At 41.9% G+C, this 27,252-nt stretch overlaps 1 pseudogene across 1 annotated transcript in view; it reads left to right on the forward strand.

Moving 5' to 3' along the window:
* The window catches only part of LOC110346798 (protein SREK1IP1 pseudogene), a 37,589-nt pseudogene extending 15,495 nt beyond the window's left edge, over window positions 1-22,094 (forward strand). Inside the window, exon 3 of the transcript XR_015447383.1 lies at window positions 1,355-22,094. The product of XR_015447383.1 is annotated as a protein SREK1IP1 pseudogene (transcript). The remainder of the gene's footprint in view (window positions 1-1,354) is intronic.
* The last annotated feature ends 5,158 nt before the right edge of the window (window positions 22,095-27,252 follow it).

Below are 27,252 nucleotides of genomic sequence, written 5' to 3' on the forward strand. Positions count from 1 at the left end.
AAAAGGTGGCAATAAAGAATTCATATTTTCAAAAGGTTATGACCACAAGTTTAATAACATAATATGATATTGGACATCTGAGGAGCCAAAATATTATCCAATGAGTCTCATGGCTCACACTCTATGCCTGATGCTCTTTGGCTGATAACCTGATCAGAGACCTGTGCTTAACTATGCTGAGAACTCTCCATCCACACTCCCACCTGGTGTCCCTAGGGGGGCCCCAGGTTCTGACAAGAGTAGTACAGATAAGGGGTTAATGACACTACCAGGAATGCATGGGGTACACAGCCATTTATCTAAAGAGTATGTCTCCATCTTGTGGCATTCTGAGAGGATATTAACATGAAACCAGTTAGGAATCCAATTTAAGCTAACTTTACTGTGTTAATGGAATGATTACTGGAATGTTGTGGTTATGTTTCACACTTTGGTGTTATTCCATGTACCAATTTTGTTGCATCTAAGGCTGTGATTTCTTCTCTTTGTTCAGTGTCTAAGGAATGGGAAAGAAATACTGGAAGAAAGTAGCGTGTCCTTGGATTTGGTCCAAGACACTCCCACCCCCACCCCAGGTATCCAAGGAATAAGATCCTGCCAGTATTCCCTTGATTCTGGAAGGTCTACATTGTTCTGTCCAGACTAGGATGAGCCTGGGTTTTAAAATTTATTTTAATGAAAAATTATTCTGACCTGTGTTCACACAATAGGGAAGAGTTCATTCAGGACTACTGCAGCAGGTGATAGTGCCATGACTGTTGCACTAGGGGAGAGAGATCAGGTTAATCACCAAATGCAAGGGATCTATAGCCAAGGAGCAGGTTGTGGGCATTGGTGGCTGGGTAGTTACTCAGTAAAAACAGCAAGGCCAGAGGGGATCCTTCCTAAAATTAGCAAGCAAACAGGATGCCTGCTGAGGGCAGGCTGGGGTGATGATTGTCAAGGATGGGGGTGAGGAATTTGCCTCAATATTGACAGCGATCAGATACCAAGGGTGAAAAGATTCTCTCTAAACTGGCTTAGCAAGGTTCTTGCCAAAACTGGGCTGTGCAAAATGAAGGTTACTTGAGAAGAGGTCTCAGAGGAGCCTGACGCAAGTCCAGCAGAAGCGTCTTTGTTGAGTTCAGTGTAAAGATAGCAGCAATACCAGTTAAAGCAGAATTTGGCCCCTAAGCTGGCAGAGTTTTTTGACCTTTTGCCAAGTGAGTGGACAGCCATAAAGATTCAATGGGAATGAAAATGTTTGCTATATTTTCTAATATAAACTTGTTAGTCAATTTATCTTTATCATGGTGTACGAGCATGTAATCAGGTACTTCTCTTTTAACAGCACTTTTTTTTTTTTTTTTTGCAGTTTTGGTGATTGAAACTAGGGTCTCACTCATCCTAGGCAAGCCTTTACCGTGGAGCTACATCCTCAGACCAATGGCACAAACTTACATCAATTAATCTTTATACACTGGTTTTCTTTTTAATTGTTGTGGTGCTAGGGCTGGAACTCAGGGCCTCACACCTTGCTAGGCAAGTGTTGTGCCCCTGTGCTACATTCTCCAATCTTTATATACCAACATACTTCACTTGCATTGTGGTCATGTTGCTTTTGCTGGGCACTTGAAGAACACAGTATGTATATAACAGAGCAGTGAAAGATAGGTTTATATTCTTTCAGACAATCCCTTAAGCCTTAGCTCTTACCAGGATGATAGCTCTTACCAGAATGAAGCAGTGGGTGGAGGATTAAAATATCAAAGGTACCTTGGGTCATGAACTTAATTTGTTCTACCATTCTGGAAAAGATGCCACGTTTGTATTTGTGTGGGAAAGTTTGCAAACAAAAACAAAATTTTGCCAAACATTTCTGTTTGCGAACTAAATTGCAAACAAAAGTGTTCATGAACTGAGGTGCTGCTGAATATAGTAATCTAGAGCCTCCTAGAGACTCTTATTTTTAAAACACTAACAAAGATATGCTGAGTATCTTAGAATTCTTATGTATTTTGTGTTCAAATTGGCACGTGTTTATTTCATAGAATATCTTTCTATGTCATTAATTTGTAGATATTATTTTTGACTTAGCCTGATGTGTGTGCAATATTGGATGGTCCAGGAGTGAGTGTAGATTGATGCAAAGAAAAGTGGCCTGCAGCTTGGTCAGCTTGTGCTCTCCTGACAAATTGGATGGTGTTAGTTACAGCGTTATAGCATAGGCAGGGATAACAAAACAATAGACCAAAAATGAATGATACTACTGAACCAGCTCATTGTTTTGCATATGAGTAAGTGGCACAATTTGTCCTGCAACTCTTGCATAAACCACGCCATTGGCTAAACTGACACTAGATAAAGAGAACTTTCCATGTATAGAAATATTTCAGGTAATAAAAAAATGACAAAATTAGAACATCAACATTTCACAAACTCTAATAAATTTGTTTTCTTTTTCTTTCTTTCTTTCTTTTTTCTTTTCTTTTTGTTTTTTGTTTTTTGTTTTGGTACCAGGGATCAAACTCGGGACTTTGAACCTCTAATAAATTAATAGACCAAAATTTTGATCATTCACGTCTGAAAACATCAAGAGAAACAACCAGACATTGCATGGCTCTTAATAGATGCTCCTAACAATGTCTGTAAATTTATCTTACCCCAAATTCCAAACTGAATCTGCTTAAGTCTCTACCAACTTATGGAAAGTCGAATTGTTTTCACTTGAATGGCTGTATCTTAGGTTGGACTATACAAATTTGAATGTTCATTCTTCCAGTTTGATCTCTCTGAGGTTCCTGAAGCAACCGAGAGGTTACCCATCCTCCCATCTCTAAGCCAAGAAAACAAGGCTTCACCTTGGATGCTTACACCTGAGAGGCTTTAAAAATTGCTTATGTGTGGAGCTAGAGATATTGAGCTAGAGCTCTTACCTGGTTCCAGCCCTATTACCATAAACAAACAAACTGCACATGGCTTCACCTAGTCACACTATGGCATTATAGTCTCATTATACCATTTGTGACATAACCCTAAATAAAGGTTATGGCACAGCTGAAATGTTGGCATTAATAGATGATTTATTTTTGGTAGATTAATGAGTGTTCCATTATAAAACCACATTAATAATGAAGGCATAGTGGTTTCTTTAGAAATGTTTTGAGTGTTGATGTTTATTTGGCTGTCTGCCATGTTTCCTTCCTCATAATAATTATCATGTTCCATCCTCCTTTGGACCATAAGTCTAAGTTTCTATGTCAGTATCTGACAATTAAACATCTGATGTCAATTTAGTCATTTCCTGTCTTCTATAGGAAGCTGACAAGAATTATTTTATAATTCTTATGGGATCCATGTGTTCATTTTCTGTGATTTTATAGATAGTACTAGGTCTGTTACTAGAGGGATGATAATGGCCACTGTGGCCATTGTCCCAGTCCTAAAAATCATACAAATAGTCATTGTCACATAGTGGTGTATCATTTTCCATAGCGACTAGTAGATCTCAGCTGGTGATAGCTTTTCCTCTCCTTTTGGAGACTAGGTTCTTGGTCAGGGATTTTTCCTTGTTATTTACCTTTATGTTTTCAGCAACTTTAAATACAAATGATAGAATTTCATCTTGAGCAGCTCTTTTTTTTTTTTGCGGTGCTGAGAGTTGAACTCAGGGTCTTCATACTGAGTAACATCCCTCGCGCTTTTTATTTTTTATTTTGAGACAGTGACTCACTAAATTGCCCAGGCCAGGTTTGAATTTACAATCTTCCTGCCTCAGCCTTCTGGATTTCTGGGATTATAGGTGTGCACCACTACACCTGGCTCTGAGCAACTCCTTTCACAGTTGTGTGCAACTCAATGGATTGGTGATCTGGACAACATCTGGAGTGTCCCGTATTTTTAATATCAGTGTTACTAGATCCTCAATAGGTCTCCACAGCGGATTAAAACATGGTCTTTAGTACCTTAAATTAGTTTAAGAAGTGCAAACAAACTAGCCATATTTAGAGACAATGTTCAGTCCTTTACTTTTATGTATACCAAATATATAAAACTTGTTAATTTGTTATTCTTATAAAGAATAGTATCCAAATCCAGAAAAACAATAAAGAATAAAAGTGGTATGTATTCCTCTACTCTTACATACTTATTGTCCGTGCAAGCAGAATTCTGCTATCCAGTTAAAGTTTCTGAAAGTACTAAGTACATTATTATTTATGTTAGAAAAGTTTTGCACTATCCAATTAACTTTGCAGAAGTGTTTGTGAGCATGACCTAGAATTTCTGCACTTTGTTAAACTCCTAGAAATTCTTCCCCATAATTGGAGTTGATAATGCAGTGGCATATTAAGAGTGCAGAGGAGGGGCCGGGGATTTAGCTCAGTGGTTCCGCTGCCTGTCTCGCAAGCACAAGATCCGGAGTTCAATCCTCGGTTAAAAAAAAAGTAAAAAAGTACAGAGGATTATTTTGCAATTTCCTTTCTTTGCTATAATTTCACTCAAATTAGATTCATTAAATTTTAAATTTGAACTTTGTTCAACTATTCACCTCTATGCACTGTGTGAAATCTCACTGACTCTACCAGTTGTTGATAGTGGAAATGAGGAGATGATCACAGTGTGATTTCATGAATTGCAGTGTTTATTGCCATAGAAAGAGAACTTGTTTTGTGGTGGTTCTTTTGGTACCGGGAATCGAACTCGGGTTCTTACGCTTGCGCAGCAAGCGGTGAAACCACTGAGCTAAATCCCCGGCCCCCAAAAGAGAACTTTTTACTTAGGTTCACAGTGCTTAAAAGGGAGAGACTATTGTGAATGAACCTTGTGGAAGATACATTATAGGTGATATTTACCACATCGTGAGTTGATTCCAAAATCATTAAAATGCCCTTGCTTAATTTGGATGGAAGCAGACCTCTGTGGAAAATAATGTGTAATTGAAGCTGAGATTTTCCTTTATGGGAGCGCCTCTCTGGAGAAGCTGGCTTGGCCACCACAGCAGAGATCCATGAGAGCGTGTCAGGTCCCTCAGTGCTGGAATGGGTGGGATTGGTGGGGTTGGTGGTGAGGCTTCTGAGAACAGTTCTGAGGCTACCAGGCTATTGCTCTTTCACACCCCGAGCTCTGGGCCTTCAGACAAGTGGCTAACAGGTATGGCCCTGCCTCAGCCTCAGCTTCCAAAGAGTCTATCAAACTCTTGATGTGTCTTGGGAAGTGCAGTTGTTGAGGTCAGTAACTCACATGTAATGTGACATTCATGAGGGTAGGGTGAACTCACCCCAAGTTCTCAGATACGGGGTTTGATAAGATATCTCACCCTAAGGGAGGCAGGAACACATCCCAAAACATCAAACTATGTAAGTAACTAGAATCTTTCCAAAGTTATATAACATATGGCCCAGCACCCAACCATACTGCCCTTCAACCTGGGTCCAGGCTCATCCCATGGCCAGATGCCCATCCCACACAGGTGCCCATTGGCTGAGGTCCTTGTCCATTTAGGAGTCTGAGGGATGGTCACTCAAGAGCCACAGGAACAAAATGAGTAGACAGAATGAATTCTCAGAAGAAAGATCTGGGTGCTCTTACCAGCAGGGCCATGGGTTCTACATGGCAGGAATAGCTCAGCTGTGCACTCCAAGTTTCCATTGATTGTGACTGCTCTTTGGAGGGCTGGCCTCCTCCCCCCGGGCTCTTCAGAAATCCCTCTCAAAATATTACCATCACCCCTAAACCTTGCCATACTGATGAAATCACATTTTCTATGCTTCTTACTTTGCAATATTACTGTTTTCTGCCTCATAACATACTATGTGCTCACTCAGACGCCACATGTATCCTGCAGTGAGATTGGGTAGCTTTTTTCTTAGCTCTGTGTAATTTTTATGTTAAGATTGTCCCTGGGTTGGACAGAATCATAGAAGCTGTTAGAGAAAAGCAATGAATCACTTATAAAGATAAATCCATTAGAATTACAGCCATCTTCTCTACACAAACCTTAAAGGCCAAGAGAGGTTGGAGTGAGGTGTTTCAAGCCCTAAAATAACTTCCAGCCTATACTTAAACATCCTGAAAAACCATCTTTCAAAATTGATGAGGAAATAAATAAAGCATTTCCATGACAAAGAACACCTCAAGAAATTCATGACCACCAAACCAGCACTATAAAAAAATTCTCAAAGATATCCTAGAAAGAGATAATGAAGCCATGAATATAAAAAAGTCAAATAGAATGAATATACCAGGCAGGTGAGCAGTTAAGCAGAAGGGGTGAAGGAGATGAGCAACAGGAAACTAATACAATGGCAGGAATAGGTCAATATCTTTCTGCAATAACTTTCCATGTGAGTGTTCTCAATTCTCCAGTCAAGACACTGCTTAGCAGAATGGATCAAGAAACAAAGCCCAGGGCCAGGGATTTAGCTCAGTGGTCCCGGCGCCTGCCTCGAAAGTGCAAGGTCCCAAGTTTGATCCCTGGTATGAAAAAAGAAAAACAAAGCCCAAGCAGTTGTTGTATATAAGAAATACATTTAATTTAAGAAGAAATTCACAGATTAAAAATCAAAGGATGGAAATCAAAATTCCGTGCAATGGGAACATGTAAAAAAAGCAAGAGTAGTTATCATAATTTCAGACAAGGTGGATTTCAAGTGAAAACTGATCAGAAGAGGCGAACAAGGTCACTACACATTGGTTAACAGAAACAATTCAACAGGAAGAGATAATTATAAACATAAATGCACCAAGCACACTCCACTTCATAAAACAAATATTGCTAGACATTAAAAAATCAGATAAATACCAACACAATGATAATGAGAGACCTTAATGCCTCACTGTCACAAATAGATCAAGAAAGAAAATCAACAGTGAAGAGACAACCTACAGAATTGAAAAAAAAATTGCGAGCTATTTTCCAGACAGAGAACTAATATCTAGTATATATGAAAGACTCAAAAAAAATTAGACTCCCCTAAAGAAAAGACCCAGTCAAAAATGGGCAACTAAAATGAACAGAAAAGCTACGAATAGCCAATAATAATAATAAAAAAATTCAACATCTTGGCCATTAGAGAAATGCAAATTAAAACAACACTGAGATTTCATCTTACTCCAGAAAGGATTGCTGCCATCACAATATCAAATAATATTAAATGTTACTGAGGCCACGGGGGGAAAAGCAGAATCCTTCTACATTGTTGGTGGGAATGTAAACTGGTTCAACCACTATGAAAATCAGAATGGGGAACCTCAAAAAACTAAAACTTCAAGTTCAATTTTCCCAAATATTCTCCTTCTAGGTATCTTCCCAAGAGTTAAAGACATCATATTACAGTGAAACATTTATACCTATGTTTATAGCAGCATATTTCACAATAGCTAAATCTTGGAAGTGGCCTATATGTCTGTTATAACTTGTATCTATATGTCCCTCCAACATTTCATGCACTCATAGATGGGGCTTTTCAGAGGTGGGTGAATCATGGGTGTATAAATGTGGATTAAGGGTGTGTGATAACTAAATTAGTCCATTGATTGGTTTAACATAGTTCTGGGTGTGGATAATGGGAAGACCCACTGTGGGTATGGATGACAACAACCAATAGGCTTATAACCTGAATAGAATAAAGGGGAAAAGAGGCTAGCTACTGCTGCCTGCTGCCTCCTGCCTACCACACTGAACTATTTCTCCTCTGCCACGCACCTCTCCCATGCTGCCCTGCCTTGGAACCAGCTGACTATGGACAGAAACTTCCACAAGTTGTGAGCCATAAGCCTTTTCTCCTTTAACTTTGGGTGCTGAGTACTTTGTCCTAGCAATGAGAAAGTAACTAAGACAATGTCCATCAACAAATGAATGAAGAAAATGTGGTATTTTTACACAATGAAGTACTACTCTGCCATAAAGAAGCATGAATCATTTGTAGGAAAATGAATGTACCTAGAGACCATAATATTAGGTGAAATAAATCAGATATACAAGCTTAAATATTGCGTAGTTTCTCTTATATCAGAAACCTAAAGTATAAGTAAAGAGCAAAATAAAAGATAGGTTATAGGAAATAGGAAAATAGATCTTTTGCAAATGGGAAAGTGATCAATACATGGAGCTAGATATAATGGAGGGAAGGGCAAGGGGAAATAAAAAGAATTAAGGTGTGTTATGTACATGTACCAACTTCCCATAAAGAATGTGATCATTATGTACTACAAACATGTACTAACAAAAAAATATTGAAAAAAAAAGATTGTACCTGGGATGTTCGCATTTTTATATCTACTCTGAAATAGACTTAATCTTTGTTTTAATCAGGTTATTGGTGATAGAGAATCTATTGATATAATAGTATTTTTAGTGACATGAAGACAAATAATGATTAATTTTTATCTTTCTTTTTACTATCTTGTCTACTGGGTGCTGGGATTGTAGCAGTAATATCCTTCAGCATGCTGGCTTGATCCTTGAATATTTCTGACCTTTAGAGAGTGATCATGGTACTGGTTATGGAGTTGAGATGTACCAGGCTGATCAAAAACTATAGTGCATGTTTAAATTTAAAAAATTTATTACAGTAAGACACATTGTCATTAGTCCCTCTCAAAGTACTCCCCTTGCTTTGTATCTATCCGTTATTTTTGCCATTTTCTGAAGCAGTTCTAGAAGTCCTCTTTCTTAAGTGTCTTACATGGTGTGATTAAAAAAAAAACAACATTGAATGCTCCTTCCCAGTGCCATCCAACAGAAAGGCAGACTCGTAAAACATTACAGTGTGTTGTTGGGAGTATTTCTACAGACATTTAGGGGAAAAAATCATTTCATGATTAAAGTACAACTATAACTGTCTAAGGCCCAATGTTGCCTTGCCCGAGAGCCAGATATGGCATGTGGAAACATAACTCTGTTTTGCCTCTGGTCACAGCTGTGGCCTCAATGGTCTGTGAAGCTGTGGCTCTCAATGGCAAGAAGACACTAGCTGGAGACATCTTGGTTCCTTGAGAACCAAGTAATATTCAAGAGAAGGATTTCACCTGGGGAGGGAGGAGTGCCTTATCATCTCAGCTCATCCCACCTACTGAACTGGGAAGACTCCTTACTCCTCTCACCAGCATGAGATTTGCATCGGCACCAGATCAAACATAAGATCACCTCCACCTTCCAAGTCACTGGGTACTCCCTCCAAGAATTGTGTGTACCCAATAAATAATGACTAACTTGGAGAGTCTTTGTCTTTGTCCACTCTGAGGCACTGACCTCCCCCACCCCATACTTTGAAATTACGCAAGTCTCTATTGTCTTTTTTCTTTAGCCCTCATGTAGCTCTATTGTGTCCTCATCCACCTAATCACCATGTGACTCTGGCTCATCTTCAAAGCCAAAATGACTATGAAAGGTAAATGTTTTGAATGAATTCAGGATGCCGAGGCAGCCAGAACAGCACAACTAAAGATGTGAAAGAAGACTTCCAGAACTCCTTCAGAAAGTGGCAGGAACTACCCTCGACCCGGCCCTGAACACCTACCTCCCTGAGCCCCTAGCTCCAGCCCCTGGCTTGGGCTCTCTCTGGGGCAATATGACCTAATCTCCTGTGCTGACTTGGACCCCTTCCCTGACCTTTGTTCTGGTTCCACAATCTGCTGTGGCTTGGCCCTTCTCCAGTCCCCTGTTCCAACCACATGCTCCACTGTGCTCTCCCTTTGCTTAGCCTTGTGCTTCAGCCCCTAACCTTGAGCTCCTTGCTCTGGCCCTTGTATGGCCCCTTGCACCATCTCCTGTGATGTCCCTTAAGCCAGCCCCTCCTGTAGACCACCAGCTGGCACCCCTACCTCTGACCCCTGTGTTGGCCACATGTCTTGGCCTTTGTTCTGGCTACTCACCTGGTCCCCTGCCCTGGCTCCTTTCTTGGACCTTTCCCCTGACCTGGTCCTTGTCTTGGTTATTGCCCCAGTCAGTCACATGAATCTGGTCACGCATGGCCCCCTTTTTCTGACCCCTCTCTTGGTCCCTTGTAAGACCATCACCTTGAGGACTTAGAGGATTCCCTTTTTCTAGCTCCTCACATGCTCCCTTAAGAAAACCCCTTGCCTGGTCCATTTGCTCAAAGCCTTTAATGACCCCTTGTGGGGATCCTTAACATGATCCCTTGCACAAACCCCTTGATTCCACCCCTTGCTTATCTCTATAAGCTGGGCCCTTGCATGGGACACCTGACATGACTCCTTGCCTTCACCCTTATCCTGACCCCTTCTCCTGCTTGTCGTGAGGGCCCTTGCAGAGCTCTTTCCCTAGGCCTCTGCCTGGCCCCTTAACTAGCTGTTTACATTCCCCTGTTCCATCCCCTGCCCATTGCTTGGGTCCCTTGCCTAGAAGCCTTGTCCATCACTTGTCCTGATTCCTTGACCTTATCCTTGCCCTTTCCAGTGCATGGCCCCTTGCCATGGCCCTTTGCATGCCCCTTGCCCTAGACCCTCATCTCATCCTCTTCCCTTAGCCCCTTACTCTCGTCTTACTCCCTGGCACTTGGCCTTACCATCCTGTCCTTAACTGCAAGGCCTATGTGTTGATCTTTCCCAGAACTCCATGCCTGTCCTTCCTGCCCTATCCCCCAGTGGTCCCTTAACCTGGACCCTTGCTCCATTCTTTTTCCCTCTCTCCTGGTTTTCGGCTTCATGCCCTGGTACCCTCCTCAGTTCCTAACATTCTGGCCTGTCACTGCCCTTCTGGCCAAGCTTCCCAGGCCTCCTGTCCCAGCTTCTCACATGGGCCCCGCTAGGGTCCCTTGCCTGCCACCAGCCTGTGTCTCGGTCTTATCCAAGACACTGCCATAATAGTGGCCTTGCCTGCTTAGCCGTAATTCCATGCAAGGGACCACTTTGCCTTGCTCTTGCTGTTCTACCCATCCTTTCCTTTGCCCCTGGCCCAGCACCTCCCCAGGGCCCCAGGCCTGACTCTGTACCCTGTTCTCTTGGCTAAGCCACCTGTCCATAACAACTTGGCCTTACACAGTGGCCCTGCTTACTTATCCAGAATCATGGCCGTCCTCCCTGGTCTTGCTCTTCTGCGCTCACCCCCTACCTGAGCACCTTGTCCAGGCTTATTCCCCAGCACAGACTCCCATCCTGGACCCTGGCCTTCACCCGATGGCCTCACACACAGTCTTGCCCACTGTTCTAGAACTCCATGGTGATGCTCCCACCCTTGCCCTGGCTCCTAGCCAGCATGTCGTCTGGGTCTTTAACAATGGGTCCTTTCACAATGGCCTTGCCCATGAGGCCATTGTCTGTCCTCACCCTTCTTCCCTAGCTCTGCAGGCTCCTTGCCTGGGCTTCCATCCTGTGCCTTGACCCTTTGTCCAGGTCCTTTGTTTCTTCCCTCAGCCCAGTTCCCTGTGCTTGTCCTGGGCCCTGGCCTTAACTTCCTGGCTCTATACAGCCACCTGGCTCTATTTGCCCTCCTGTCTTGCACTCCATGTCCATCCTTCCTGTATTTGCCCTTCTGCTCCCCTCTCCCAGCCCCCTGCCCTGGCCCTGTGCTCCAGCCCCTTGCCCCATCTCTAATCCCTAGCCTTAATCTGGCCTGAACAACTTGCCCTTGGGCACTGTCTTTGCCCACCAGTCCGGAATGTCCCTGTCCTTGCCCTTCTGGCCTTGTCCCCCGGCCTTGCCCATTTTCCTTTATCCCCGGGCTTTGTTCATCTCCTGGCCATACTTGCACAAGTAACATTGTGGCATTACCCACTTGCCTTCACCCACATAGTTCAGACCTCCCTGCCCTACCTACCGACTTGAAGTAGCCACTTAGCTTTATACAGCTGGCCCTTAATCTACTGGACTTATCCAACAGCATTGCCCATTAGGCCTTGTTCATCTGGCCTTAAGCACCAGATCTTATTAACCTCCCACCTTCCCTGACTTTATCCTGCTGGACCTGCTCTCTCTGCCCATAGCCCTTTGTCCACAGACTCTGCCTCTAGCCCTCTGGCACTACTTTGGACATCCACAGACTTAGCCTGCTGATCTTAACCTCTTGACCACACCCCACTTGTCATTAAACTCCTGGCCTTAATCTCCTGGCCTTCTCTACTTGCCCTGACCCACCTCGTGTTACCCACAGAGATGAATTCCATTGGGCTTCACCTCTTGGCCCTACCCTCTCATTCTTATGTACCTGGCTGACCTGCCTGGACATACTAGCCCTAGCCAGACCTCCATGACTACCCTGTCTCTCTGTCAGCACCCCCTCCTGCACCCTTTTGGGCTTACCCACATTGCTTACCTGTTTTGCTTTACCAGCACAGATTCATTAAGCTCCTGGCCCCAACCGCTGGCCTTGTGCACACGTCCTTGCTCGTGAGGCAGGCTGCCTGAACATTTTTGCATTGTTTCTTTCTTGTTTACCACCCATTTTATTTGGCTGGTCCTCCCCTCTTGGCCTAAACCTGTTTTACTTATACACCTAGTGGTAAGCACTGGCACACTGCCCATCAGTTCTGCCACTGGGCCTCCCTTCTTGAGCCTCCCTGCCTGGCCTTAAAGAATTGGCTTTTGCCTCCTAGTGACAAGCATGTGGCCTCACCTATTGGTATTCATCAGCTAGCTTCATTCAGCTGGTCTCAATGCCCTGGACAAAGAGCTTGGCTTGGATCCTGCATGGTCCCCTGTTTGACCACAATGACAGGTCCAGGACAGAGTCTGGATCTTGGTCTTTCCAACCTCTGGTGTTGGTATCTAGGCACATAGGTCCCCACTACAGTTTTCTTTGTACCAAAGCACACTTTCACCTACTTTTTCTGCATAGTACCATAGCAGATACAGTGGCACTAAGGGCCCCTCCAGAGTCACTCCTTACTCTAGTTCTCTAGCTGTCCTTGAAGTTGCATTGCAGGCTCCTGGGGAGTCAAGGCCCTGTGCCCCTGTGCCATTGCTGATCCTGCATGATGGACCTGGACCAGGGCCCTCCTCAGTGTTCAGAGCTAGACACCAAAGGCCCCCATGTGCCCTCTGCATTTTCTTCTACCTCAGCTTTCCAAGTAGGTGGGAATACAAGCACACACCCCTGCACTTTGATCTGAATTCTTTTTAAATATTAAATTATGGCAGGATTAAACACAGAGGAAAGAGCGAAAGCTCCTGAGGCGGGTGGCAGAGGCTTCTCTGAGCATTGTGTTCAAAGTCGGCGGGAAGCAAACGTATCGAAAGCTACAGGCTCCAACGATCCCTTTTACCAGCATAATGGCAGTCCCAGGTTGCAACAAGGACAATGTCAGAGCAGGCTGTAAAAAACGTGGCTATCCTGGTCATCTGACTTTTGAATGCTGCAATTTTCTCCGAGTAGACCCCAAAAGGGACATAGTTTTGGATGTCAGCAGTACAAGCAGTGAAGACAGTGATGAAGAGAATGAGGAACTATATATATTGCAGGCATTACAGGAGAAAAGAATAAATGAAGAAGAGGAGAAGAAAAAAGAAAAAAGTAAAGGGAAAATCAAGTTGAAAAAGAAAAGGAAAGGGTCTTATTCCAGTTCCACTGAAGAAGACTCTTCTAAACAAAAGAAACAAAAATTTCAGAAGAAAGAAAAGAAAAAAGAAAAAAAGAACAAATCAAAAAAAGGAAAACATCACAAAAAAAAAAAAAGAAGAGAAAAAAGGAAAAGCATTTTTCTATTCCTAATCGTTCTGAGTTCACAAAAAAGTAACTGAGACCTTGGCCTAAGTCATTAAATTTAAAATACCATCTTTAAAAATGGCCCTTTCTTGGATTTTGCTATATAATTATGCTTTGTGATAAACCCCATTCTTTTCCATATAGACATTTTTCATCAGTGGGACCATTATCCCTCTGGCCTTATGTATTCAGATAAGTCTTATTACCTGATAGCCATGCCCCAGGTATAGATATTTGGGCATACAGAGCACATGATTTTTGGTATTTGTATCTCTGTTTGGCTAGTGTTATTACTTCATAAGTTGATTGTAAATGACTTTTTTACAGTCAACATGAGCAATCTACCTAACAGTTAATGAATATTCCTGAATCAAGTGTCCACCTTTCAGCAAAGAAGCTAGGTAAAGAGTAATGATTTGTTGTTAATGCTAAAAAATAGAATAGCTTTATATATTATGACATAATATGTAAAGATAGTGAAATTCATTACTCTGGTTTTTAAATCTCTAGGCTTTTTAAAATAGCATAGGAGATGAAACTGCTTTACTGATCTTGAGTAGTTCTTTTTAAATGAATGGTGTGTGCAGGAAGATGATAACGAGAATATTTATCACAAAATTTCATTGCTTTATAAAATGAAGAGTTTCTAGTACCTGCCTCCCTTTTGTTTAGTAATAATTAAAACATTTATTCCTTGGTTAGAAACTAGTTCAACCTGTGAGAAAGTCTGGCAGAGATGATGCTATGTTGGTCAGAGTGTTTAGGGTAGACTCCTGGGTTTTACAAATGTGCCATATTGGCATATCTTACAGAGATACCTCAAAACAGCCAAATCTTCATTAGAAATGATATTTATTGTATTTAATATGTAAACATTGTGAAGCTTATGTCTATGAGTAATGTGGAAAAATTTTATAAACATTAGAGTATATAAAAAAAAACGCAGAGGAAATTTAATTATCATGCCAATTAAAACTGGCTTGTTTGGGAAATTTGGTTGTGACCTCTCATTGCTCCTCGTGCTTTGGAAAGCCAGAAACAACTCAGGTTCAGCTTGGTGATATGGAACTGTAGCATGTGTCACTCTATTTTCATTTTTAGCCAGTTCTGTTAAGGGACTTAGTCTGACAAATGAGGGCCTCCTGTGATTTTTATTTGACACTGCTAACACTCCTCTGTCATCACGTACAGTGAAAACCCGTGAACACTTCTTTGTAAACCTCCAAACCCACCGCTGAGTGAGATGGCTTCCCAAGCAGAATGCTCCCTGCCCTGCTAGGATGGATATGGAGGGGAAGTGGCCAGGGCAGGGTCCTTCATTGCCCATGGGCCAGTCTGTCCCCATGTACAAGCACCAGAGTGGAGAGAAGCCAAGACAAAGAGACAATTATCCCCTTATGGGCCACTGAATGCTATGCAAGATGCCCCCTGCAGAGGGCCTGGACATGGTGGTAAAAAGAGTGGTTTCTTAGAAGGCTCTGAGTGTTGTTGGCCATTGTGATACCGATATATAAATGCTAGGAGGTTATTCTTTCCATGATCTTTTGAGGCTGAGGACTTAAAACACTTTCTTGGAGTCAGCAGCTTTCTGCCCAGCAGATCTGAAACCCAGGTCATCATTGTAGGCAGGAAGTCAGTGAGACAAGCTGTTCCCTGGTCAGAAGGCAGAATGTCTGAGGCGATGCTCAGGATGCTTGTGAACCGAATGCCAAATGAGCACCTGAGCATTCTGTTGACAGTGGTGATGTGGACTGAAGACCGAGCTCAGAGCATTGGAACAGTGGTGCGCACCCAGCCTGGAGGAGAATCCAGTGGTTCCTGGGGCTGCATCTAGAGAATGTCATCTAGAGAAGGATATGGGTGGCTTCTGACTTGGACCTGTTAGGTTTACCAGAATTTGACCTCCATTCTCTAGGAGCTTCTGGGATTTAGGAAATGGGAGGAACTAACAAGAAGGATGAGGTTCCTAAAACAGTGTTGGTTACAATGCAGACCTCCAGATTCTATTGCATTCTCATCAAATCCGAGTCTCTGGAAACATGGAGGTCCTGGAGGTTTGTTTTTTTTTTCTGGTCCTAGGGTTTAAACCCAGGCCATACACATGCAAGGCAAGCACTGTACCTCTGGGCTTCATCCCCAACATCACCTCTTTCCAGTGTTTTTTGAGACAAGAACTCTTTAAGTTGCCCAGGCTGGCCTCAAACATCAGATCCTCCTGCCTCAACCTCCCTAGTACCTGGGAATACAGAAGTGCACCCCCACCCCTGGCTTGGGAATATGAATTCTGGATATATTTCCCAGGGGTTAGTAGAATATCTAGGTTGTAAATGGGGTGACAATATAATAGGAGCTGAAGACATAACTCAGTGCTAGAGGGACTGGGAACAGCATTTTCTGATTGGTCCTGTGAGCAGCTCTGGATTGAGATGACAGATTGAGAATGCATCTATTGATGGCACTTTACTGATGTACAGTGCTCTAAGCCCGGAGTCATTCTGGGTTCAGGGTTCTGCCTGGCTTCTGTTTTTAGGAAACATCTCGCTCAACCTGTTAGCAATGGATTTTTATGAACTTTGACACACACATTCCTCCTGGTTGGTTGTCCAGTTAGCCACAGACCTAATTTTAGCTATAGTTAGCTAGTTAGCATGGCCACAGAGCATGTCATATTCCATTACTCCAACAGGGGGCAGGCTTCCCAAACGTAAATGCTCTGCTCTATGGAGAAGCAAGTGAAGCCAGGGAGTGCTCTCTGGGGTGTAGAATCTGCTGACTTTCCCAAATCCAGTGCAACCATTAAGAAACCTAAGAAATAAAAAGCAACAAAATGTTTCTGAGGTGTAAAAATATTCCTGTTTGACCACAATGGCTCTTTGTCATCTGCTAGACCTGGTCTGCCTCATACTTGTGAAACACGCAAAGGAAATGCCCAGAGTCTGTAGCCATACTTTTCCCTGCCTTTGCTTCCAGGCCCTTGTCCCCTTTCTCCCTGTGTCTTCCTATTTCCCCTTCGTTCCCTTCTCCTATGGTAACCCATCTTCAGGAAGAATAACTGCAATTTAGAAAATAAAAATAGAAGTTCCTTAGTGTCAGGAGCAATTCTACATGAATTTGGGAAAAAATCATTTCATAATTAAATCATAATTAGGGCCTAGTTTTCCTTGCCTACAGGCTAGCTACAGCATATCAAGCTGCAACTCCATTTTTGGCTCCAGTCACAGCTAGACCTCAATGGTCGAGTGATGCTGTGATGCTCCAGAGCAGGATTACACCAGCTGGAGACATCCTGGGAGGAACCAAACCTTCATCTGCATAGTTCCCCTTTGTTCTACTATTATTGTCACCGCCCTCTGAGTCTTTTGCTACTTTTGTTTCTGCTGATGTTCTGAATAAAGGTGTGGCAAGTGTGGGTCTGGGGTCTTTGCTGCCCAGAGCACCATGGATCAGGCCAAAGCTCAGCTTCTTCTCAAAGTCTCATTTCTGTCTATATATTAATTAATTTTCCTTGTGCTGTCAGAGCTCTCAGGAGACTAGGACCTGATGCAGAGGTTCTAGTAAGGTCCCCTTCCCCTGTTCCCTACACCTTAGGATTCTAGTTCACTCCATACATAATTAAGAGTGTGACCATAACTAAAAACAACTTGGATTTTCAGGTGCACTACCTACATTAGTATTAGAAGAGGTGTAGTAGTGATATAGGGGGAAGAGGTGTAACTCCCAAACCTTTTAGATATCCGAAACACGAATTCATATTCTCTAAAATCGAAGAATGAATTCTAGGAACAACGGAGGTTAAGAGTAGGAAAAATTTATTGCGAGAAAGAAAGCTTCTGTCTAATACAGACAGAAGGGGGACCAGAAAGTGGGTTGCCCGCCCACCCTACTTTTCAAGGATGTTTCAAAGCCATGTGGTAAGGCGGGTACAAAGTGGGGCAAAACTATAAGACCCAATGGAAATTTACAAGGTGGGCATGAGGTGGGACAAGACCATGACCAACCAATGAGAATACAAGTACAGCCACCCAGGTAATATTGATTAAACAAGGATCAAATGGGGGAGCAAGTCACATAGCAAATGTACAAGGATTTTCAGTAAGAGTGGGTCAGGGATATTTCCCTGAAAGGCTGGGTTAAGACCTTGGCCCCCCGCCCAGGGGATTGATAACTGTTTAGAATATCAATCACTGCTATTCATCCTACATAGGTGCGGTAGTTTCTCTCCTTTTACAATGCTGACCCTCAGTGAACGAGCCTCAATTGTTCTCCAAGTTGGCTCCTTGCTGTGTTAGCTCCTGGAGGGCTGGTGCCTTAAGTGAGGCCCTGTCTAACTGCCTACTAGATATCTAATTAGCTTACCTATCTGCAATAGTAGCAGTAGTGCTTTCAAGCAAGAACCTCAAAGGGGTCAAATCCTGTTGGAGGATATACATGCATCAGTAGCTCTGAGACCAGGTCCTAGTGCTGTAACATTGAGTAAGATGCTAAGCCTCCATCCTCTCCTCTGTAAAACAGGAGTAATAACAGAATCTGTCTTGGGGTTTCAGGGACAATTCATGTATAGTGACTAGTTTTGGCACAGAAAGCACAGTTGTTATTAAAATAAAAGTGTTATTATTACTTTATTACATTAACAGATTATTAGTGATGATTGTATTTCTCTTTAAAAGTGCATTTTATTTATTTAATTTTTAAAATTAATGTTATTGGTACACTTGATATACATAAAGGTCACATCATAGGGAATTTGTACCTGTAAATAATGTATCTTGATTCTTCTTTTTTTCCCCATCCCCTTCCTCTCTTCAACTCTTTCTTGTATTTCTACTGCAATCCCATTTTATCCTGTGTGTTAGACTGTTGCAGAATTCAAGAGCTCAGAGAGACTAACCGGTGAAACAGGAGAATTTATTTAGGTGTGCACCAGCCCACCGGATTCATACCTGAAGACTGAGGCTGGAACAAAGAAGAGGTTCTAGTTTTATAAATATGGCTGAAGGGGTAGGGCTTCCTACTGGCGCACACTGGCAGGTGGGCAAGAGGGTTTCCAGAAGCAGAACAAAGGCAGTCAATCAAGTAGTGACAGTTTTGCAACTTAGAATAGTTTGGTGGAAAAAACAAGATTTTATAGAAGTGAAGGATCATAAAATCTTACAGGATCAAAATTAACAGCCAAGGGAGAGGGGAAGTCTGAGGGCAAACTGCTTAAGGTTGGGGAGACTTGTTTTTTCTTATTTTTAAAGTTTTGCTTCAAGACAATTTAGAGGGTGCTACCTTCAGGTCTGAACTGGAGGAAGAGGGCACTGAAAGGGTCGCCGAAGAAGGGGGTGCACACACGGACATTCAAGCAAGCTTTATTGGGGCAGCAGTCTGCAGCCTGCCAGGCTGACTCACAGAATGGAGACCAGCAACTGTATGGGCTGAGCTGGAAGCTTATATAGGGGTCTTGCGGGTGGGAGAGCACTAGGCCATTGGTGGGGGTGGGGGATTGGGGCTGGGGTATGTAGCAACAGGTTCGGTTGGGGGGATGGAGTCACCGCTTTCAGGAAGCCCCTATCTTACTGGAACATCTGACCACGAAACCGGTGGGGCAGAAAGACCTTAACTAGGCAGAGAGTCACTAACAAAGGGAGGTCATGCCTTAGTTACGTGGAAGTTCCCTGTTCCTTGTGGCCGGAGTGGGGTAAAGGGAAAGGAGAGGAGGGGGCTTGTTCTGTGGGGGCTCTGAAATACCTAACAGGCACATTTTAAATGGAAAACTGACTGGGAAACACAGACCAAAATGGACAGGATGATGAAGGTTCAGGAAACTCTCATTAAAGTTTGTTTAAAGAGTTGGATCACTGGAACTGGGCAGTATAAGATGGGTAGGGAACATGAGAGTTGTCTTCAAGCATACAAACAGCTGGAGGAGTCCCAGTGGTTTGGACAAGAGCAGGCTTTCACATTTGTTTCTGTTATCTGTCTGAGGGACGTGCTGTGTCCCCCTTGCCTTCTGTTTCCTTCCCAGCTAGGGGTTCTTAGAACCAGCATGATAGATCCATGATTACAGTGGTGCCTTGGTTCATGAACTTAATGTTTTCCACCATTCTGGTTACAAACTAAATTGCCCTGAGTACTAAACTTGAGTACTAAACTAAAACCCCATGTCGTCAAGCCCCGCAGCTCCCACCCTGAGCAACTGTGACACCCACATAGGCACTTCCTGGCGAGTTTTCTTCCCTAGTCCTTTAGGACCAGAGACTTTCCTTACTTTCTTCTAGCATTCACACATACCCTAAGGGAGACTTGTTTGACTGGATCCACAAGTTGTTGCTCTTGTTCCCAAGCCTCAGCTCAGGCTAACTTGGGGAAAGTCAAGGACAAGGTGCTCTAACGCACCACATTTCCTTTCAGATCTCGTTTTCCTTTTTATTCACAATTTTCTTCCCCACCTCTTTCCATTTCAAATAAAAATTGTTTCTCTTCCTTTTCTCTTTCCCCTTCCATTTTGCTATTTGATGACCTATGTCCAAAGGAGGCTATGGCTCTCAAGCACTTGGGAGATGTGTCCCGGAAATGTGTGCCTCCTGGGAGTGGGAGAGCTGCAGTGTGTAAATAGTTTATTTAAAAGACATACTTGAGTGGAACTAAGGTTACTCCCCCAAATAACATAACTCTCAGTCATCTAAAATCTATAATGTTTTGTTGAGCAGCAGGAAAAGATGTGGAGTTATCACAAATTTATCCAGAATTATGCACAACTGATAGTGTTGCTTGTTACTGATCTACATTTAATAACTCTGGCCATAACAAATGAATGTAGTGCTTTATAGCTGCACACACAGAAATTGTTTTTGATTCATTAAAGTCTGAGCATGCCTGTGGGAGTGCTGCATATTTAAGTGTGAGTTATAGAACAAAAAAGATTGAACACAGCTGCTCCAAGAAGCAACTAAGAGAAATCCCATTACTGTAGGGAAGTCTCCAGTGAAGGGTTGATATCATCCAAGAGAAGCTCTCGTGTAATAAATATATTGTTGGATCTCGAGTAGGTCTTAACTTTTGAGGATCATTCCCCCTTTAACATCCCTTTTAAAATTTCTCTTTAAAATTTTTAATTGATAATAATTGTACAGATTTATGGATTACGATGTGACATTTCAATCTACACACACCATATGTAATTATCAGATCATAGAAGTTGGCATATCCATTACTTCACACGTTTATCATTTCTTTGTGTTGAGGATATTTAAAATCTTCTCTATCAGCTATTTTGAAATATACAGTTAATTATTGTCAACCGTATAACACAATGGGCTACAGAACACTAGAAGTTATTCCTTTGGGAAGTCTTGCTATGTTGTCCAGGTTGGCCCTAAATTTCTGGGCTCAAGTGACCACTTGCCACAGCCTCTAAAGTGCCTATAGCTGGAGCTATAGTCATGCTACCCACCACTGCACCCAGCAAAAGAATTAATTTTAAATGTTCCAAAGAATTTCACAGATGCAAGGAATTGAGAAATACTAAGAAGTCTGAACAAAAAATTTCTTTTATTCTTGAGCATTTTGACAATAGAATAATAAAGTCTTTTGAGACTGATTAATACTCTGGCAAACTTTCAAAGTACTGTAGATGATGTTCCCATTTGCTTTATTTGCTTCCACCCGATAATTTCTTGAACTTTTCATACTATGAGCAAGTTCTCTTAAGACATATGGTGGTTTAAATCTGTAAGACCTCCTAGGAGACTCATATGTTGGAGGAGGGGCTCACGGAGAAGATAGGATCATGGGATGCTAACCTTGTGGATGAATTCATCCATTGATGAATTCATAGCTGAATGGGCTGTTAGGAGGTGGAGCCAGGTTGGAGGAAGTAAGTCACTGGGGATTTACCTTGAAGGGTATATCTTGTCCTTGGCCCTTTTCTCTCCTGAGCTTTCCTTCTCTTTCTGCTTCCTGGCTGCCCTAAGGTGAGCAGGGGAATGGGGGAAAAATAAGAACCAAAATACATCATGTAAAGGTACAAGATCCCAATGATGAATGTAACTGTATTGTATACCTAAAATGTACCAATAAACTTAATAGAAAAAGAAAATATATATCCTTTCTTTAAGTTGTTCCCTCAGGTATTTTGTCACAATGATGAAAAGCTGACTGACACACACTATGAATATCCTCTGTGGAGAGCATGCTTTGAACAAGGAGTGGTTGGATGTGGGGAGAACATGTTGGTGCCATTCCTTCAAAGCACATGTGTGGCAGTACACAACTGACTCAACTGGAATGTGATTCCCTTGAGCCAGGGGCTACATCTACTTTGGTCATTTTTGTGTCTTCAGGACATGTCAAGTGTATGGTGTAAGGTAAAAGGCCAAAGACCAAGACCAGGCCACAAAAGACCTTATTAGGGGAATAGATCTGCCAGGCTGTCTCTGAACAAAGGAGAGACAAAAGTGATATGGTTGGGCCAGGGAGAGTCTTTTATAGAGGCTAGGGTGGGGTTTGTAGGGGCTGAGGTGGGGTTGAGTGAGGTAGTGACTAGGGAATGGAGGAGCCAGTGATGTCACTAGGTGGTAGGAAGTGAGCGAGTATTAGGTTGCTTTCTAGACGGGAACAGGGGCATGCTGGGAAGGAGGGTTTATTCTTTGGTGGGAGCAACCATCTTGGCATGACGTCACACAGGGGAGGGGGCAAGGCACGATAGGAAGAGGGCAGGTACTATACATGATAGCTGCTAAGGTAGTGAGAGACCTATCATATGGCACATAGTAGGATATTGATATTTGTTGAAAGAATAAATGAGTGAGCAAGTTAATGAAGTGAGTGTAAGAGCAATTTCTCATATGCCAACTTTAATGAAAAGTGACTTTTCTTGCCAAAATGGCTATCTCAGTCATGAATCTATTGAATAAATGCTGCTCATTTCAAAGGGTGTTGTTACTCAGACTTTAATCATAGGCTGCCTTAGGGATTGTAATTGGATTTATTTGCACATTTTTCAGACTATATTAGAACCTAGAATATTCCTTGAGTAATAGGAGTCTCTATTTTATCTGGAGTATTTCAGGTATCACAAGCTATGTTGAAGGGATGTTGATATTGTTTGAAAGTGAAACTGCAGCATGTTTAAATTAAGTGGTCCTCCCGCCTGCCTCGCAAGCACAAAGTCCCGACTTCCATCCCTGGTACCAACCCCCCTCCCCCCAAAAAAACCCCACATAAATTAGTATGGAAGCTGCCATAGGTCTGTGTCAAGAAACAATGAGATGATAACTTTCTATTTTATGGACCTCTTTCAACAACAAATTATAAAACATCAACACTTTTTTATTATTGTAAAGCACCAGGTGTCAGATTAATAGTTACATAAAGATTTTATTCATTTACTAAGAAAAATCTTAAGCCTGAGTCATAAATAACAGACAATGCATTTATTTTGTACAATTCAATCCTCTTTAATAGCAAGGAAATTGGCAGCGTATTTCCAGAGTTTTAATTCCATTGCAAGTAGATGAATCATAGAATTTTCCATGACATTTTTTAGAAGCCTTTCACTTTATTTAGGCTTAATTACAGTGGCAGTGCACAGTGCACAGTTCTGGGTTGACTGAACACTCATATCTGATCTCAAGGTCCATAAAATGTCAGAAACTCATAGTAATCAGGGAGCCAGTACTTTTAATTTGATATGCTATATGCCCATAGAATTTAATTAATAAAATATGAGCCAGTGATCTCTACTGTTTTTTAACTGCTTTGTGTCGTTTCCCAAATGTTCTCAATTTCTTCCACCCTTCATTATTATTTTTTATTTGGGGTAGTGTGGCACACTTTTATAGGACTCTTAATAATTGAATATCAAGGGCCAGGTATTTATCTCAGTGGTTCTGCCGCCTGCCTAGCAAGCACAAGGTCCCGAGTTCGATCCCCGGTACCAAAAAAAAAAAAAAAAGTCAATAATTGAGTATTAATATATTTTTGTTTTTGTTTTTTTTGGTACCAGGGATCGAACTCGGGTTCTTGCGCTTGCCAGGCAGGCGGCAGAACCACTGAGCTAAATCCCTGGCTTGATAATTGAGTATCATAGGTACAAAGAATCCAGCAACCCTGGGATACATTTGCTATGACTTGGGCTCTGCTTGGATGATGGGACAAAAAGATTAGACAAGAAGGGACCTTGAAGTGACCTCCTCAACATGTGGTCACCACATTTTTCATTTCCACTTCTCCACAGAGTAGGCTTTCCTCTAATGAGCAGGAGAAAGTGACTTCACACGGCCAAGGAGCTGTGGATGGCAACCAGCCAAACCAGCAGAGTTTGATTTCATCAGCCAATGACTAAAAAGAATAGCTTTTAGAATGGATCTTTTTAGTTTATCTATATAAAATGCTATACAGATTAACTGAATATTATTTTCAAGGAGGAAAAAGAAACAAATAAGGGCCAGTGTGAGTACATTACTATTTTTGAGCATCCTAATGAAATTTATAGAAGAAATTTACCTTCATTTTTCTTATTGTGATGAATTCAGATTTCATCATTTCTTTTCAGTGAAGCTGGAGTTTGAAGCTATCAAGTGACTTCCATAGCCAATGAATTCTACTCAAATACTCAGTGTCTTGAGATGTGCTTGGTCATTTAAAAATTTCTATTATATTTTTAGTTATATATTCCTTTTCAAAAGAATGAGGTGGGGCTAGGGATGTAGCTCAGCGATAGAGTGCTTGCCTAGCATGTGCAAGCCCCTGAGTTTGATCCTCAGCATGCAAAAAAGAAAAAAAGAAGAAGAATGAGGAATATTTGATGAATGAGGAAAGATCCTAGGTAATTGGCCACCAGGTAATTCTTCCAAGACACAATGGAGCTAGGGGTTGGTGTAACCACACAAGACATTGTGGTCCCTTTGATGAGTGGCACTCAAGCTAACAAGAAAGTAGAGCCCAAGGAATGTGATCTGAACTGGCTTTGTAAAGTCAAAAATTGAGAAGTAATGTAAAAGTAGACCATAGGCCATATCCGTACAATGAAATGCAGCACATATACTAAAATATATGGCTATGTTGATTATAGTTAATTGCATATTTTAGTTAATATAAATCAGATTACAAAGCACTATACATAGTAAGATTCCATTTCTGTATGTTTATATATGCATAGGAAACAGCCTACATAAATAGCCATCACAAGATATATGAGTGCTATACATTATTGAGAGATTATAGTGTTCCTCTTTATTTTTATTAAGTATACTTCCTAGGTTTTAAAATGACCTTGCAGTAATTCTATAATAAAACTTTAAAGGATGAAATTTTTAAAAAGAGAAGATCTAATAAGGAACTGGTTCTATCGGAATCTGAAAGTTAGCAATTAATTCAGTTGCCATTATTCCCTCAAAAAATACTCATCAAATCTGCTATGTGCACAGATCTTTGATATGTCCTGAAAGAGGTTTAAATATGAGTAACAAATTCTCCACTGTCAAGAAGCTTAATCTTAGTAGCTGTTGAGGCCTACATGTGAACAATCTAAATTAACCCAAAGGTATGACACAGGAAAAGTACAAACAAGGCACTATGGGAGGACAGGGGAGTCAGTGACTGTCACCAAAACACAAAACTAGGACCAGCAGGAGAACAGACACATTCGTCAGTTAGGAGACCCTTTGGATGGGAGCTTTGCACCACACTCAAGTCAAGCTGAGGCCCTCTGATGGCAGAGTTGAGTCCTATCTTTCATTTAAATCAACCACAAACTTCATGTTCTTGCTCTTGGACAGTTTTAGGAGTAAGGTAATTGACAAAGAGATTTTTTTTTTTTTTTTTGTACCAGGCATCGAACTCAGGACCTTGCGCTTGCCAGGTAGGTGGCAGAACCACTGAGCTAGGTCTCCAGCCCCAGGAGTAAGGTAATTGAAACCTACCATGCACTTGCTAATGTCTGATATTGTGTATTCATCAGGAAATAAGTGAACATATTGCCATTTAATGGATGAAATGTACTTCTCATTGCTTGAAACAATATGCCCAGTAATACACTCAGTGAATTGTAAGCAGCTGGGCAGTGGCCAGCAGATGAGCTGCAAAGATGTATGGAAGACTAACTGAGGAGCCAGGCAGCCTGGCCACCAGTTTGGGAGAAGCCAGAAAGGAACTCTTCTTCCTAGGAACACCATCTGGGTTGAACTGCCCAGTAGACCAAGGGGAAGAAGGAGTGACAAGGAGACTGGCTATGATGCTGAGGCGTGGATCTCATCCCCGAATGACACCACTGACATCCAGCAGGGGCCAGTTGTCACTTGGTAGCATACTTTGCATTTTCTCTCCTCTTTATCCAATGCTTTAAAAATAGAGACAAAACTTTCCTGCTCATTTTCAGACTCCACTGTAAATTTTCCTCCTTGGAGCTCAGTTAAGGGTCAAAAAAAGATGTGAATGGAATTGATAATTAACCAACTCTTGAAAGTTCAGAGCGCCATGATAATGGATTCTCTCTTATGGATGCTACCAGGATTATCATATATGTGCATCAGAACACCAACAATCTCATAAGGACATCAAATAATCTCATGCTCTGTTTCATACCATGCTTGCATTTTTGCTCATCCTGTTTTCTTTAAGAGGCACACAAGTGCTCATCATTTTTCCAGGGCCACTACCTCTATGTACTCTGTAACAAAACATCAGGATGGAGATCATATTCTGTTATATGTGATACTGAGTAGGATGTCAGTTGTAGCTGAGCAGGATGAATTTTTCCTATTCCAAGGAATTAAATTCAGCGAGGTGTGCCTGAAGGAATGGCTGAGCACTGTGAATGCAGGACCCCTCAGAGTTTATCCTCCTTCTCAAGTACTAACAATGAACCTGTCCATTCTACTTAGAGAGTAGGCTGATCTCTTCCCCAAGCTGGTAAGGGAGTGTTACGGTGGTATTCATCTGTAGTTAAGTCTAACCCTTCTGCAACTGGAGATAGTCGATCTGCTTGTGTTACAGCTTAACTTGCCACTAAAATATGCACAGAAGTGCCTTTCTTTTCACAGTAGTACTCTCTTGAGGATGGTTCTTTGGCATTGGGATTGGTTCCTCACTGAACTGCATTATAATTTCATCAATGTGATCAATGATTTTTTTTTAAATAGCAATAATTTGGTTTTTATTTCATTTATTTTTACAGTACTAGAGAATGAACCAGGGCCTCATGCCTGCTAAGCAAGAGCTTTACCACTGAGCTACATCCCCAGCCCTAGTTTTCAAATTTTTTACTTTTGAAAAGTTGTTGCATTAAACTGCACTTCATCTTAGCCAAAAAGCCGAGAAGCGATTGCATTAAACTGCCTATTTATTTAGGACTGATAATCTATGGGTATGCAGCTTTCTGGTTACTAAGAAGTATATGCAAATATAAAATATGGTCTCTATTCTTCAACAACCTAAAGTCTAACTATGGAATCCGGATGCACAGACTTTAAACAAGTGATTAAGAAGATAGAAGAAACGACACAGTTTATAATAGCTAAAGCTTGGAAACAGCCCAAGTGCCCATCAACTGGAGACTGGATAAAGAAGATGTGGGGTTTTTTTTTATAAAATGAAGTACTACTCAGCCATGAAGAATGAGAAACTAG

This window comes from Heterocephalus glaber, unplaced genomic scaffold (genome assembly GCF_053883595.1).
Source record: "Heterocephalus glaber isolate CG9 unplaced genomic scaffold, H.glaber_assembly_v1.0 deba00001757, whole genome shotgun sequence".
Lineage (NCBI taxonomy): Eukaryota > Metazoa > Chordata > Mammalia > Rodentia > Bathyergidae > Heterocephalus > Heterocephalus glaber.